Here is a 16,955-nt window from a genome sequence, read left to right as displayed (position 1 = left end):
TCCCATCTTTTAAAGGTCCTGTCTTCAAGTACAGTCACAGGGTGAGGAGCTGAGATTTGAACCTATATTCCCTGAATGTCTGATGAGTTTGTGACACTTGTCTACGGTGAAGTGGGTGGCCGGTGTCAGGTCATGATTGAGTTATGCCTTTCTGATCTGTCATCAAAAGACACAATGTGTCTTCCATGTAGCATAGTCAGACTAGAAATCGTCTGGTTGTGTGTGTGTGCTTGCACGTGTATGCATGAGTGTGTGTGTGTGTGCGCATGTGTGTGTGCATGCGTGTGTTTGGTATGTTTTTATGTTACTATGACCTAACTTCTTAGAGAAAGGATGAGTCTGTAGTTTTGGACTTGGAGAGCAACTTAGTGAGCACTCTCCTTACAGTGCTCACGTCTCACTAAGAATCCCGTCCCCTTTTGCTTTCATCTCTGAATTCTCTGGTTTTACCCTTGTCTCTTCCAATGATTGCAGAACTGATTCCATTTCAATGCAGTAACCTCAACAGTTCTTTAAAATAGAGCTTTTTATTTTTTCATTTTCTTTTTTAACATCCTAACTTTACATGTTTTCTCCATACAAATACTCGCCATTTGCCAGTGGCTTCTTGAGTGCATTAATAGCAATGCATTTTATGTTTATCTTTTAAAAAGACCAGCTTTTGCTATGCATTTCTGTCTGTTGTGCTGGTATAAACAAGACTATTAGCCGAATAGTATTTTTTTTTGAAAGGCAATGTCTTAAGTCTTAGTACCTTTCCTTCCACTGTTGCTGCTAAGCACAGGGAAATCTGTAAAACTGCAATTTCCTCCTGTGTTCCAGTCTCGTAACAGCCAGATGAATAAAAGGCAGCCTTTGCATCGGTAACTCTGATGTTCTCAGAGCAATTTTCCTACCAAGGTGGGGTAAGTGAAAAGTTTCAAGTGGCTTGAGAAGACCAGAGCGAGGGTGAGCACGCCCAGGGAATGAGCTAGACATGAAAGATCCAGGCTGAGGGTACTCTCACCCCAGAAGTGAGCAGACACAAGGATAGAACAACAGAGGAATGACTGGGCAACCTGAGATGCACGTAATGCAGGATTTCAGTATTTCCTGGTGCACTCATCGCTTGTCTTCTCTGAGAAGGGTGGCTGACTTCGTGTCTGCTGTTTCTCATTCCACCATTTCAAGCAGTACTTGTGTCTCAAGGGTGAGATGGGACCATCATCCAGTAGGAAATAACCGGGCGTCTTCAGTGAGAAACAGAAGGGCATCAGGAACCCAGCTGAAATAATGAAGACTGTCATTCATGCAAGTTAATTCTGGCCTTGCTGTTGACAAAATTGCTGTTAAAAAAAATCACAATTTTTAGGTCTTTGACTCTGTTTTAATAAAGACAAAATTAGTAACTAGAGCACCCAGGGCTCACTCTTTCTCCTTTAAATATGCACTCTCTTCATATACCCAGCCACTCTGAGGCTTGGGAGTTTTCAGGACAGTGATGCTGTGGCATCCTGTTTTCCCCTAGGATGGAAAAGTTCATGTTAGCTCCCTCCAGTGACCTTTTGCTGTCTAAATATTAAACAGACATTAGTGTAACTTCCTGGACCAGATGAGATGAGAGTGTTAGGGAACAAGCTGGGGTCAGCAAACGTTTTCTATAAAAGGCCAGATAGTGGCTATTTCGGGCTCTGCAAGTCACCGTGACTCTCCTCACTCACCTCTGCAGTCAGAGTGCAAATTCAGGAAAGGGTGCGTATGGCTGGGTTCCAATCAGACTTATTTATGGCTACCGACATTTGGGTTGTAATTGAAATGTGCTTTCAATGTGTCACAAACTATTACTTTTCTTTTGACTCTTTTTTCTTTTAACTCAAGCACTTAAAAACTGTAAAAGATAGTCCTTACTTACGGACTGCCACCAAACAGGCTGTGCCTCTTGCTTATCTTCCTCTGGGGTAAAGCTTGTGTGGCATGCATGATTGAATCATTGTCCTTAGGATCTGGCACATTATGGTGTGAACTGGAGAGTGACAGTACTGATTCTCATGAAGTATTAATACTTTTGAACATTCTAGATAATCAGATTGACTTCTTCGTAGGATTTTGATGTCCTTCAACAGGCAGTCAAAACTTACAAAGTTGACCACTATCACTTACTTCTCATTCTGTTACTCTGTATAGTATCACCTTAGTCTGTTTTGTGCCTCTTGAACAGAATTCCACAGATAGAGTGACATAGAAATGAAAGCTATTTGTTTGGCTTAGTGTCCTAGGGCTTGGGGGTTCAAGTGCCAGCATTTGGCAAAGGTCCCATTTTGAGTCATAGTATGGGGAGGAGAAATGGAAGGGTGTAAAAGAGGCGTGTGGAGGTGGGGGAGAGCAAATCCAGTCTCAAAACCCCACTCCTGGAACAATGGCATTGAACATGTGTTTGACCTCTTGAAGGACCTGCTTCACAAACACTGCCTTGATAGTTTATGTTTCCAGCTCATGAACTGGGGGGAGACACGCTTCACCCATGCCAAGGAAGAATGTACATTTTCACCAAACTCCTCATCTAGTCCCTCCCTAGCCTGATTACTGAATTATTAATGCTTTTGAGTTAGGAGAAAGATAGAGTCGCAGAGACCTAGGGAGTGGAAGAAAGAGAAAAGCAGAACAAATTCTGAGATGAGAGGGTGTGAGATAGTGTGTGTGTTTGTGCGTGTGTTTGCACCATTGTGTGGCAGGGGTTATTACTATGGCTGAGAACTTGGAGTTGGTTTTAGACATAAGGCTCTGAGAAACTGTGTAGAAGAGAAATAAGGACCGGAAGAAAGGAATTTGAATAATGCTGTTTGGTACTATTAATTAGTTAATTTGTTCACTTTTTGATGTTGTAGGAACATAAGTATATTAGAACTTCTTTTTTAAAGTTTTACTTTTAACAATTTTATTGCATTTTTGGTGTGTGTGTGTGTGTGTGTATGCATATGTGTGATACCATGTATATGTGGAGGTCACAGGACAATTTTTGGGAATCAGTTCTTTCTTCCTACCATATGGGTCCCAGGGATTTACTTAGGCTTATGGAAAGTGCTTTTCCTTGCAGAGCCCTCTTTCTAATCCTAAACTTACTTTGTAGCTGGTTGACTGTATTTCTTTAAGCTTCTATACAGAGAGAATATGATGTAAGACTTCAGATGTATAACTTTCATAACTATCTAATTTACCATACAAAGAATAACAGCACAAGTGAAAGGTAACATACTGTTTACTTTTGTACTCTTTATTTGCTGGATTACATGGAATTTTGATTTTGTGGACTTTAGCAAAGAATACATTTGTTTACAGTGGTTGGGGTTATAAACATTTAGAAGAGCTGGCATTTAAACTTTTGGTGTTGATGGTAAGAATTATTTACTTTTCACAAGAAGGAGGGCTGAACATTTGTTTGGGTTCATACAAAAGTCCAATGATCCTAGTTGGATTCCCTGTTGACTCCTATATTCTCTGATCCATCTAAGAAGAGCATTAAAGCAACAATTCATTTTAAATAGCAATTGTCATCTTAAAAATTAGGTACCTATATGAATAGATGTAGAAGAATTATGATTCTAAGCCACTGGGGCCTTTCATGACTAATAACATGAGAAAACAGAACACAGCCTTCACAGACTGAGAGCAACATAGATTTCTGTGTAATAAATGTGAGTATCTATAGATATGTAAGCAGCATAAATTATTTGAGAGAAGCTGCTAAAACTGCAAACTTTATTTGAAATGCAGAAGTCAATAAAATGAATGCATGCATGCCTGAATATAATTGTCTTTCTTTACCATGTCTTGGACTTGAAGCCAAGGGTCAGCATTCACCCAGAACATATAGTTGCCATGGGTAAGAGTTCCTGTTTCTTTATAACCTTCCATGTGCTCATGAGCTCTGATAGGATCACTACATAGAAATATCTCTTTGGCATGCAGTTACTTTCTTAAATATTTATTACCATATGTTAAGGACTGGAATTGGTATGTTCAATTGTTTATAACTTCAGTAAACACATCATTATGGAGATCTTTACCAAACAAAAGTAAGGAATGACTTTTAATAATCCAACACCTTGCAAACACATGAAGCTGTGCTTCCCAAATCTCTGGTCATCAAGGGATGGCGAAGGATTTTGGTGGAGAAAGGTCATGACCATGCTTGTATTCCAGAATTGCTTAGCCCAGTCAAAATTCTGGGTGTAGTTTTATAAGCACAGCTGACAACAATAGCAGAACACGCCTTAGTCATAAATCAGACAAACAGCCGCAGACAGTACATTTTCTTTGCATTTTCTCTTTGAGTACACAGAAGTCTTAATTATAAACTATATGAGGTAATTCATCATCTTCTCACATAGGAAAATCTTCATAAATGCCTCAGAAGACTGGAAATATGCTGACCAAGTCCTCATACTCTATTGAAGATATATCATGTCTTGAACATTTAAAAAATTCTGTGTATTTCAGTACTGATGGGTAGTTTACAAACACAGGGACACAAGCCAAGGATGGCAGAAGTTCAACTCTCGTTTCTAGCCAGTCTCTGATCTTCAGCTAGTCTTCGTCCTCCAGACTTGATGTCTCCAGTGCTAGGGTTGCCTGAAATATTCCTGGCACCTGATCCTTATCTAATTTGCCATGCTGGTCATTTGGGTAGTTCATTTGCTAGTGTATTTTCACAGGATTACATTCTTTTCCTGGATTCATATGCTGCTTCATGGGGCACGAACCACTTGGGAAGATTGGAAAGTAGCTCCCTTCAATGTAGAAAAGGGCCAGCCTGAAATCAATGTCCAATAGTATATCTTTCAAGATTTATTTGTTTGTTTATGTGTGTGTGTGTGTGTGAGCATGTGTGTGTGTGTAGTACCCATGGAGACCAGAGGAAGATGTAATATCCTTTGGAGCTGGAGCTAAAGGTGGTTATCACCTTCCCAATATGGGTGCTGGGACCTTAACTCAGATCTGCTGAAAGAGCTGTGTGCTTTTAATATGAAGTCATCTCTCCATCCTTGATGATATCTTTCAAAATCAAAATAAAGAGTTCTTCATATGTGCAAAACCTAAAGGTATTCATCACCATCAGAAATAAATATATGATCTATAACAAAATAATGATATTGAATGATATATTGATTCGAAGAAATTAAAGTTACCTCAAAGAGTAACTACACTGATAAATACCAAGTTTTAAAAATGTGGTTATTTAAGCCTCTAAAAAATGTAATAGAGTGCTTATGTGAAAACAACAACAATGTAAATGAAATTGAATCCATTCAACTATGATGGGACATATTGAGGAAGCTTAATTGTTGAAAGAATTTTGTAAAATATCATTTAAAAACATTTTACCATTTTATATAAAACTATGATGAATTGAGTAGTTTAATTATTACCACTGTTTAGATATCAATAGCTAATAAGTCAATCAGAGAGGTCAAATAAAATTATAAAATTGAAGGAAAGAGAGAAAATAAGTCAGACAGAAAAAGTATAAAGCAAATAGCAAGGAAATACTATAACCTGTGGAAAAATGATAATAAACAATACTGGGCTAAACACCACATACATATTGTCAAATATGATACAAAAGTAAGAGCCAATGGGTTAGTGGTGCTTGCAAGAAACATTTTTAATATAATGACTAACTAGATAAAATGTAAAATGAATAAACATTAAAATAATATTTAGCAACATAAATAAGGGAAGCCAAGAGTGACTAATATTATCACTTAAAATTTGTCAAAGCAAAGAGATTCCTAGGGACAAAGAAAATCACTTCATAATAGTAAAGGATCAGTTTATAAAGAGGGGATAGTATGCTAAATGCTTATTGTGCAATAGCAGACCTTTAGAATGCATGATGAAAAACCGGGCAGCTTCAGGGAAGAATCACCAGATCACTAAGTAAAGGCAGGAAGTACAATGCCTCTCTCTCAATAACTCATGGAATAAGTAGACAGAAGATGAGTGGGGAAGCAGAAGACTTAGAAATCTCCATCAGCCAACTTTGTCAGATTAATATTTGCTGAATTCCACCAAATAGCAGCACCGTGTTCATTATCTTCAAGTGTGCACAGGGTATTTACTGAGGGAGACCATATTCTGGGCTATAAAACAAACCTTAATAAATCTGAAAGGACACAAGTCATATAAAGTGGGTTTGCTTGCATACTTGAATTACTCTGGAACGAAGTAACAGACAGAGCTCTGGAAAATCCTCAAATATTTGGAAATCAAATAACACATCTCTAAACAAACTGTGGTTTAGAGATGAAAGCAGAAGTGAAATTAGAAAGAATTAGAAAATAGTTTGACTTTAAAAATATCTAAAACATAGTATCAATATTGGTGAGATACAAAATTGTGTTTATATTACAAATTATCATGTTAAGTACTTCAATCGGGAAAGAAAGCCTCAAGTCAAAAGCTTCAACTTTCATCTTTGGAGATGAGAGGAAGTGTATGTGATGGTTAATTCTAGTTGCCAACATAGGCTGTATCAATAACTATGCAGAGAAAGGGTAGAGCATTATTTCTGAACATGTATGGGAAGATGTTCCCAAATGGGGCTGGCTTGTGAGTGAGTGGACTGAGACTGAGTGAGCTCCCCTCAAGATGTTTGGACACTATGTAATCGTCTAGCAGCCCAAATGGGACAAAAAGTAGAGAATGATAATTTTCTTTACTCACTCTTAGAGGTAGAATGCCTCCCCAACATCATAATTCTGGACTCTTTAGTAATTGGACAACCATACTTATAGCAGAAGTCCTGCAGATTCTAGATGTTGAGATGCCTTGTCATGAAACTTCTCAGCTTCCATATTCTGAGACCATCCCTTGAGCAAATCACCTTTGATCTACCATCTAACAACTGCAACTGTCTATATATATATATATATATATATATATATATATATATATATATATCTTTCATGTAACATCCATCAATTTATCTATAATCTCTTTGTCTTGGTTTATTTTCCTGTTGCTTTGATAAAATACTCTAACCAACATAACTTAATGGAGAAGGTCCACAGTTCAAAGAATAGTCTATCATATTGTCACGTTATGTCCATGGTCAGAAAAAGTGACCAGTATATAAATGAATGAATGAATGAATGAATGAATGAATAGATGCTGCATTCCCCTGCCTCTAACCCTACTCCATTTATGGTAAATTTTACACAGTCCAGAATCCCCGTCAGAGAATGGTGCACCCATATTTGTTGAGAGTTCCCAATTCAAATATCATAATCAAGATTATACCCATAGACATGTTCAATAGCCTATCTCCCAGGTGACTGTAAACCTATAAAACTGACAACATTGACTGTCATTCTGTCTACCCATCTGTCTGTCTATATATTATTTATCCATCTTTTTTGTTGCCTCTTTGTCTCTGGAGAACCCTGCTTAATACTAAGACCCATTGTGCATCTATCATGATGACTAATGTTGAGGAGATTGACAGTAGTAATCTCTGAGGACATGAATGATTTGAAACTCTGGTGAGCTGCTTCTGAAAAAAAATATATAATAAGTGAGGATCTTTTCTTAAGACCTTCATCGGATACATAGACTATGCCTTGACCATTCTACTACAAGGTATTTACCTAAGAGAAAGGGAACATAGGAAGGTTTGAACACAACCATTATAGTAGCTTTATTTGTAAACCATCAATGCTACAACATGGGGAAGAGATAAGCAAATATGTGTTTTTATATCATGTTACTCAGCCTTGAAAGCAATCAGTTAGATACATGCAACAACATGATTGAATGTCAAAATAAATATGTAAGATGAAAATGCAGATACAAAGTACTTAATTTATTATTTAATTTGTAGGTTATTATAGAATCTGCAGTGGCGAGAAGCAAACCAATAATTTCATGAGAAACAGGAAGTAGAGTAGAGAAAGGAAGAATGAAATGGATGGATGGGGACGTGGGAGACAATTACTATGCACACATCTCCATAGTAGTGATGGTTTCACAGTGTGATGGTTAGTTTCAACTTGATAGAAGTTAGAATCATCAGGAAGGCGGGCAGGCCTCTTGGCATGCCTGTGATGATTATCTTGATTGGCTTAATTAGGATGGGAAAATCTGCCCTCTGTGGGTCTGTAACATTTCCTGGAGGATCCTGGAATGTATAAGGTTGGAGAAAGAAAGTGGAGTAATAGAATACATATAATCAAGATCTATGCTTCCCAGAGGTGGATATAACATGGCCATTTCCTCCAGTATCTGCCATCATGACCTCCCAGCTATGATGGACTGTGACTTGGAAACCAGAGCTTATCCCTTGTGTTGCTTTTTATAATATTTCATCATAGCAACAAAAGAATAGCAAAGATACGTGGTGCTGTGCACGTAATCAAATGGATATAATTTTACACTTAAATAAGTAACTTAAATTTTATTGTTTGTACTTAACCACCATTTTTCTCTGCCTATGCAATCCTTCTGAAACATCCATTGTAATGTAAACTATTTAATTTATCAGGAGTATGTGGTTCAATAGATAGGGCACCATATTGGATGTGGCCTTTGCTCTTAGTAATCTTTCTGTTCAAAAAAGCATATGGAAGTGACTTGTATGTACTACTTGGAAATCTGAAAAATGTTGGATTTTCACAATATCGCTTCATCTGAGAGTGAATAAGGTTACTAAGAGATAAATCAGGGACTCCAACTCCAAGGCTTGATTTTAAACATGTGCCTTAAGTCAGCACAGTATTCAGTAAAAGCAAAGAGCAAAAATATGTACATATTTATTACATACTACTATGTATTTAATATATATGAATATATAGTAAATATCACACACACACACACACAGAGAAAGAGAGAGAGAGAGAGAGAGAGAGAGAGAGAGAGAGAGAGAGAGAGAGAGAGAGAGAGAATTACCCCCAACATATCCAAGTAACCATTTAAAGAATTTCAAGAAACATGGAAGGCTAAACAAATTGAAACTCCTCAGAGATAAATAACTGCTCAGATTGTATTTTGAAGATCTTAATCTCATCTATGTAGGACTCTCCTCAATTTGCACCGAATACACATGCTTTTAAAATATATGCCAACAACATGCAAATGTTTACTGATTTCCGTTTACAGCAACAGCAAAAAGAAATGAGAGCCCAGAATAGCCCTGTAGATCAGACACAGGCTGGTGGATCTGAAGGGAGGGAGTTTGACAAAGAGAAGGAAAAGGCAGGAGGGAGATTGAAAGAGACTGAGGGTGAAACAGGAGGCCTGAAGCAGAGGGAGAGATATGCAAATGCACATCGACTCTGTAATGAAAAATCTCCTTATTAAAGTGTGCTTTATCTGAGAACAGCCTTCCCTTTAGGAACATATCCAAGCAGAGATAAAGGCATCTTACTACCCTCATTAAACTGTGCATGGCTTGATGCAATCAGGCTTGTATAATTTGCATATGGAGCAGTTTAATCTAGCTCATCCTGCCTTGCACCTATTGTTAATCATGCCTGGCTCCCCATCCTCCCCCCACTCTTCCACTAACCCTTTGATTCAGCAGATAAATGAATAGACATCAGGACATCAACATCTTTGTGAGTGATCATGAGCCTTGTTCATGCAGAATATCCCCTGCTTCAGTGATTATGTCTTCCTTGACATTTCATAATTTTTTATACTGTCCCTCTTTGTTGATTAAGTTTTAAAAAAAGGAACCTGTATACAGACATATGAAGATGGTACAGAGGAAGATAGTATCATGAATGTCCAACTCTGGCCTAAGTCTCTGCTCTCCTTTAGCCACAAATGATGAATGGGTATGATTACTTTATCGGATGAGGCCTGTCCTCCACACAGGTCCTCAGAGTCTCTATGCAGAGTTTCACTGTAGAAGAAGGCTATTAAAAGTAGATGGGACTTTTATAATTAATCTTGGCTGTTAAGTAGTGCGCAGTTTTGAGGATGGCTGCAATTTGGTATTCAGTGTGCTTGTCTCTAGCAAGTGTAGGAAGAGTAATTCAGAGCCTTGGTTTAAGTCCTGTGAAGTGAGAAATCCTTCGCAGGGTAAGGTTCTGCCACTTCCTCTGTTTACTGAGCTTGTTTCCCATGAGTTTTCTCAGCTATCCCTCATCCCTGTGGTCATGTATTCTCCTAGCATTAGAGATAGGGAAGACATGTAGGAACAAAGATGCTGGGAATTTCTCTCTGGAGTCAATTATAGCCATCAGAAACGAGGACGGTCAGTGAAAGTGTGTCCATGGCAAAGCCTTCCTCCAACCCTGCCCAACCAAAGGACTTTTTTCAGCTGCCGCTTCCTTGTGATATCCACCCCCCTGGGATAATGTGTGGAAGTATATGCACATCTCACAGGCATGGGTTTGTGAATTTTTCAGAAGTTTCAGAGAGAATACTCTCACATTTTTAAAATACAGTTGTACCTGCTCCGTTATGTTGAGTTGGATGCTGGGTCAACACGCACTCAAAGGGTTGCTTAGAGGGCAAGCATGGAGTGCTCAATGGAGTGGAGATTAGCCACCTTGTACCTGTCTGAGGAAGCCCTCCCAAGGATAAACAGCTGTCCTGTCCTTTGAAGAGGGGATGTAAAAGCAACACAAGGTAAAGCAATTGAGAGAACTTCATCACAAGGCCGGGATAGCTTTGATAGTGACCTAAGCTGCGAGATACTGTGGCTTCCCTGGTTCTACATGCTTTCCAATCACCGTTTTTATAGTGTTACTTGATTCCAGGAAGCCTATTTATTTGTTTTTCTTCATATGGGTTCTTTTCCCAGTGTAGACAGGACAACTGATATCCTCATTGTTATTTCTAGGACATCACACTATTCTCCTACAATAGTACCTCATTTATGCCTGATCTGATGACGTCACTCACCCTTTGCTTGCTTCCTGTCCATTTGTCAAGTTCTAGTTCAAGCGCTCTCATAGCAGCAATCCCAGTTTCTAGTTACATGGACCTTTCTTCTCTGTACTTCACTGCATCCAGGTAGGCTCAGCACACTGTTTTACAGTACTCTGCTCCACCCACACCCTATTTCTTCTCATTAACCCATTCGTTTATCTTAAAGTATTACTAGGTGACAGATAGATAGCTCTAGACAAATTGGGAACTCAAAGCATATATTTCCAAAGAATGAGGAAAGGCCGTAGGAAAATGTGATGAGAGCTTCACCCTCATCTTGGGATGTGGAGGTCCCAGTAAGGATGCCAACCTATAAAATGAAATAGGGTTACATGTGTGCTTGAATTCTTGGTTATTGTCATCAGAGTCTCTAATGGGAGTGTGCCCCCAAAATGTGATGGGCTAGAGACTGAATACGGGTTCTCCTCCCCTTTGCTAGTTAGTGAAATCTCTCAGAGTAAGGAAACTAATTCTTAACTATACTTGTCTGCTTGTCTGTTGCTGATGCTCTACACCATCAATGTTAAGTGTATAGTAGGTTCTTAACAGATTCCTATTAACTACTAGGATCCTGAGAAAAATGAAAATAATGATTATTTCAACACATAGGTCAAGTATGCTCATATGGCCATATATTTTTTCTAAAATTCAAGTTTCATCATCATGAATATTGTTTGAAAATCATTTTCTTCATAGCTATGTTGCCAGGATGGGTGCCTAATAAGAACAAAAAATGACTCACTACTCAACATTTGATCATGAATCTGGTTTCAAAGCCACCTTGAAGTACCTATTGGCCCACCCTTTAGCTATTAGACCACTTTTGCCCCACACCTTTTGTGACCCTCCCAAGGTGAGAAGAGGTATAAGAGCTTTAATCCCAACCTAGCCTTAGTGTGGTGTGAGCCCAGCTCCATCTATCTGCTGGCAAGCAGAGAAGAATACAAAATGCCTTTTCTCATTCATAACGATTGCTATCAGACCTCTGGGAGATCTGATTGAAAACACCAAGTCCTTCTAGCCAAGCTGGAATCTGGAAATGAGCTTTTTATAGTTTCCAGAAGTCTTGGAATGAAAGAAGATGTTAGGGGAACAAGTGGCAACCAGGTCGGAATCAATATTTATTGGCTTATTAAAGGAAGGGTATGTCAGGAGCCAGCGTCTCTCCACGGGTGGGGGCTGGGGAATACGAGTCTATGAATGCCAACTGCTGGCTGCCTGTGAATCCCAACTGGTAGGGTCAAGTAGTCTCATCATTCTTCTATTTACAGTCTTTGAAATTTCTCATTTAACATGCCACCAGGCATGTATGTTAGGCATTCAGGTATTAATACAGCAATTATTACACCAGAAACGATGGCTAGTTTTTGTTTCATCTCTTTCTCCTCACCCTGCCCTTACCCTGCATGCTTGTCTTTTCTCCCTTTCAGCATTTATCTCTGTGGGGAGCATGCTGTTAGGATTTTCATCTTCAAAGACACTCTGCCTCGGTGTTATAGAAGTCACGGATGGTCTCTTGAGTGAGTCTCTCACTCTATTAGGCACCTAGACACGTGGACAAGTGGGGTTCTAATGAGACTGGATTCCCACAGAGTGTAGGGAGGCCTGGGAGATGCCCTCCCCACCCATTCCTCTCCTTTGCCTTTCCTTCCATTGACAGTGAAAATATCCTTCATTGCCGCTGATGCTAGAAATTTCTCCTGCAAAGCTTTCTCCTCTGGATCAAAGTGTTCTCTTGGGAAGAAAGGGGTTAAGTACTGAACCTTACATGAGCCTTAGCACTCTTGATTAATTCATGCAATTCAAGCACTCAAAACAACTTGTATCAAGAAACCAGTCTGTACCTGACACTGTGCTACACACTATATAAATCAGTGCTTATCATTTTCTCCAAAACCTTGAGTGGTAGCAAAGCTCCCTCATTACATCAATTTCATAGTTGGCTATGAAAATTTTCTGAAGACTATTTAGGTGACAAGTGACATGACCAGAATTTGACATCAGTCTTACCTGGCTTCCAATATAAGGCCCTTTTCACTGTTCAATACAAAAATAAATCACAATCACTGTAACTAAAATACTGAGACAAAGGTATTACTCCTTTCTCTGTTTAGTCCCCCAACTAATATTAGATGAGATTGGACACATTCAGGGCGGTATGGCTGCAGACATTCCACAACTTATATTAGAGCAGTTCATCATTTACTATAATACTTGGGCATTATTGGAATATTGAAAAAGAGAAATTCATTCATTGAATAAAATTGAGTGTCCATTATGTGCCAGAAAATCTCCTATTTGCTAGAGATACAGCATTACACAAATAAAATCCAACAGTCAAAACAACAACAACAACAAAAACTGTTTAGCTTACATTGTAATGAAGCTAAGTAGAGCTAACAGTGTACATATGTAATACAGCATCTGTGTGTCAGAAGGATGTTGGTCTACAGAATCAGGAATGCGCAATGTGGCAAACATGGATGGCTGAATTGTAATTATAAAGTAGAAATAGTAATGCTTCCTGAGAAGGTGAGAGTTGATTAATACGTGAAAAATGGTAAAAGAAAGCCACAGGCAGAGTTCCAGGCAAAGGGTATAATTGGTAATACGCTGAAAGGCAACAATATATTGAACATGTTCCAGGAGCAAACAGGCCTGGATGGTGAATGGCCAGAGATGATTGAGTAAAGTACATGAGATATAATTGGAAGTGAGACCAAGGAAGAGTTTATGTGGCTGCTTTTGGCCACAAAGAAAATTCTGACTTCTAAACTGAGTGAGAGGAAATTATTATAGGCTTTTATACAGAGAAATCGCCTCATTTGAAGTACCTCATGATAGATCCACAAGGTTGTGATATTAATCATAATCTATGGAAAGTAAAAATGAAAATAGGTAAACCTGTCCGAAGAAGGAGATTGCATTAATTGATAGAGTATGTGTGTAGTAGAGGTGATATTATTAAAGCTATATTCTGAAAGTAAAGCCAATGTAGTTTGTTAACTGGTTATTTATGGGATGATAAAGGGAGTATTCATTGTTCTTAGCTCCACATCTGGAAGGATAAAAAAGCCCTTACTGAGATGGGACAAATTTAAGTAGGGATATCAAGGGTTTAATTTTGAATATTTTAAATCAGTAATTCTGCTATGTATTCAGACATCAATAAACAGATAAATATTTGAGTATGGAATTAAGATTATATAGCTGGAGATAAAAGGGGGGTCTCCTCTCTTTGTACCTTGTTTAAAGTAAGGGTGTATCTTTAGATCATCCTTGAAGTATATCCTTCATAAGAAATCAAAGTGATAGAGAGAGTGTGGAAGAATGACAAGAAAAAAAGTGGGAAATGGAACCAAGAGTCTTGTGTGGTGGAATCTAAGTAGAGACATTATTTAAAAGATGAGGAGATGCATCAAATGAGATGGAAACTGGGAATTTACACTTGGGTTTCTCTCTGTGGAGGGTTTTGCTGGCTTTGGCAAGAATATGACTTCAGTGAGGTAGAGTGGTGGATGTCAAACCCTACTTGTAATGATTATAAGGATGAAGAAGGTCTATGCATCCATCCTCAACAGTTCAGATCTTTTCCTCCCAACTTTCATCTGTAGTCATCACTCTAATACCATGCCAGCATTCTGATCACCCAGTCAGCTTTGGCTATGTCTATTTGGAAAGAATGAAAAGTAAAATCCAATAGGTTCCCATGGAGTTTCTTGGGCCAGTATCACAGAATGCTAGCAACACTGTAGAATGTTAAGGCTGGAGGGTGCTTAGCAAAGGCCTGGCCTCTTCTTGCCAGTAAGACAACAGAAGCCAAGAGAAAAGAAGTAATTTACATAAACTCATCTAATTTGGAACAAGAATGGAAGCTGGTACCCGCATCTAAGTCTCCTGCCCACTGCTCCTTCTGGTACATAGCATCATTGGTTTCCTGGACTTAAGACAACTGCATGGGCCTCTCGATTGTGAAGTAAAAGCGGTTCTTGTAATGAATTTTGCAATGTCACTTTGTGTCAGATTTGAAATTAATTTCATTTGATGGTCAATGCTCTAATAATAAGTCATTTAAATAATGAGACCTGGGAGAACTAGCATAGATGTCAAATTGTAATTTCATCACTGAGCAGTGGGAGTCTTCAAAGACTTCTCCTGCTCTTCATATTATGTAGTGCTCTGTAGCTACTGTCTAAAATTAAGGGTAGTATTTCTCATATGTCCAGTGTCCACTCAAATCTAGTTAGCTGTGCCAATTGTAGACCTTCTATTAGGCCAGTTGTTATTAGATGTGAAATTAGGAGAGTAGCATACTATTATGTACTATATAATTAGGGAGACAAGCCACAAAAAATACTGTTTGGTCTTCCATAATCATGCACTCTATTTTTGTCATCCATATAACAAAATGAGATAAAGGGATGCACGTTTTCTGTAATGTGTTTTCTCTTCATTCCACAGGAGGAGGAACTTGCTTGGTTCAACCAGTTAGAATTTGGATTTTGGGTGGGGAGGCAAATCATGGAAGAATGGAGGTATGGGTTGCTCCCTGAATCTTGTGACCAATGACTTGACTACTTGATGGGGCTCTGCTGCACTAGTGACTGTTCTAAAATGAGCCGTGGGTGTGTCAACTTGGGTACAAAGTTTCCAGAAGAGAGTGAATACTGCTGAATCAGAATGACAGGTTGAGACTTTATTGGATCTTCTAGATGCAGGAAACACCAGTGATGATTTGTTTCCAAATTAAACCTTTATCTAAGTGTGGGTATGGACAGCTATGCTATGAGCATCTGTTGGCAGATGTGAAGCTTTCCATGGCACTGTAGACATACATGACATGTAGTGTGCATGCATGCAGGCATTGATTGTCTAGTATGGAGAGAGTGGAGGGAGGGAAGGCTATCATTCACATTGCAATGTCATAATCATGACACTTATGGTATAGAACAGAAGTCGAACAAAAATTATTTTTCCACTCCCCAACATCTCACATGGTTTTACAAGCTAGATCATAACAGCTCCCCAAAGTTGGAGGTTTACCACAATGCCTTTTCCAAAACCCCTTCCTGTCTGAGTTTATATATCTAAAGGACTGGTCAGAAATAACAGGTGCTCAATAAGTGTGTCCTGCTTTAATGCTATGAACTCTAGTCCTTTCTCTAAAAAATTTGCCATCTTTTCTAACTTTGTGTAACACTTTCATCATAGATGTCACTATTCTTTCTGAACTGTTGGAAACATGTACATATGGATACCTGCTATGAATGGCGTGTTACACAATTTTTATTTCCCAAACACTCTGTGGCATGGTGACCTAGCCAATAAATCAGTATTAGAAAAATGTTTGTAGAAGTGTGGAAAGGCTTTAAGAGTTGTCTAAGCGGGGGCAGGGGAAATGGCTCAGTGGTTAAGAACACATGCTGTCCATGAATTGATTCCCAGGATCATCACAGCAGCTCGCAGCAATATGTAATTCTGGTTTCAAGCTGTCACATGCCATCTCTGACCTCCATGGGTGTTGGCCATACATAAAAACAAATGGGGGGAAATCTCACAGGGTTTCTCTCCTAGATAAAAAGCGATAGGAAATTAATACCCAGTGAGATGGGGGAAATTAGTCTTCCCCAGAATGAGTTCCCTACTTGGTTATCCAATACCATGATATCAAGTCTAAAAACATATATATACAAGGAATGCTAAACAGATCCAGCAGATTCTATTTATTTATTGATTGATTATTTATTTGTATCTGTATGAATATAATAATAGTAATTAATAAAAAGAGACCCATGACTTTGATAGGCAACAGAGATGAAGAAAACATGAAAGGGGCTGGAGGAAGAGACAGGGGAAAGAAAATGATGTAATTATAATTTAATTAAAACTAAAGTAAATTTAGCAGGATAAATTATCCAAAAAAAGTTAGGCACGCAGAGGATCGAATCTTAGGCTTCAGTGTCTGAAATGGTATATATGTGTGTCTCACCATAATAAAGAATGCAATCACAGTATCACAGAAAAAAAAAGATTTACACACA

The 16,955-nt window shown here is 38.5% G+C and overlaps 1 long non-coding RNA gene across 1 annotated transcript in view; it reads left to right on the top strand.

The window, feature by feature from the left end:
* Positions 1–1,670: 1,670 nt before the first annotated feature.
* LOC121132851 overlaps positions 1,671–16,955 on the top strand; it is a 36,610-nt gene continuing 21,325 nt past the window's right edge. Inside the window, exon 1 of the long non-coding RNA XR_005869523.1 lies at positions 1,671–1,731. This is a non-coding gene — a long non-coding RNA (uncharacterized LOC121132851). The remainder of the gene's footprint in view (positions 1,732–16,955) is intronic.

Source organism: Mesocricetus auratus, unplaced genomic scaffold (genome assembly GCF_017639785.1).
Source record: "Mesocricetus auratus isolate SY011 unplaced genomic scaffold, BCM_Maur_2.0 Super-Scaffold_100018, whole genome shotgun sequence".
In the NCBI taxonomy this organism is placed as follows: Eukaryota; Metazoa; Chordata; class Mammalia; order Rodentia; family Cricetidae; genus Mesocricetus; species Mesocricetus auratus.
The sequence above is the reverse complement of the archived record's forward strand: the minus strand, read 5'-3'. Positions and strand labels throughout refer to the sequence as shown.